The sequence below is a fragment of the Mandrillus leucophaeus genome, unplaced genomic scaffold (assembly GCF_000951045.1).
Source record: "Mandrillus leucophaeus isolate KB7577 unplaced genomic scaffold, Mleu.le_1.0 Scaffold290, whole genome shotgun sequence".
Lineage (NCBI taxonomy): Eukaryota > Metazoa > Chordata > Mammalia > Primates > Cercopithecidae > Mandrillus > Mandrillus leucophaeus.
The window spans coordinates 458,965-459,446 of NW_012103032.1; positions in this window are offsets into that span (position 1 = coordinate 458,965).

Sequence of the window (482 nt, forward strand, 5' to 3'; positions counted from 1 at the left end):
TATGGACTGCTAGTTGAAATGGGGCTTGGAATTACATTTACACACATTCCACCAATAAATATTTGAACACAGGTGCATTTTTTAACAACAGTTTTCTGCATGAACTGCAAAAATGCCTTCCAAATGACCTCTGTCTCTGGGGCCCTACCCTTCCTACTCCCATAAATCTGGCAGCCAACAAACAGCTGTAGACACAGCTTGTCTTGGGGATTAGGGGCTGCCTTGACAGGAAATAAAGCAAGGATCACTTTTTTTTTTTTTTTTTTTCTTGAGACAAGGTCTCACTTTGTTGCTCAGGCTGGAGTGCAGTGGTGCAATCAGAGCTCACTGAAGCCTCCATTTCCTGGGCTCAAGCAATTCTCCCACCTCAGCTTCCTGAGTAGCTGGGACCACAGGGGCATGGCACCATGCCCAGCTAATTTTTTTTTTCTTTTTTTAAGTTCCAGGGTACATGTGCACAACATGCAGGTTTGTTACATATG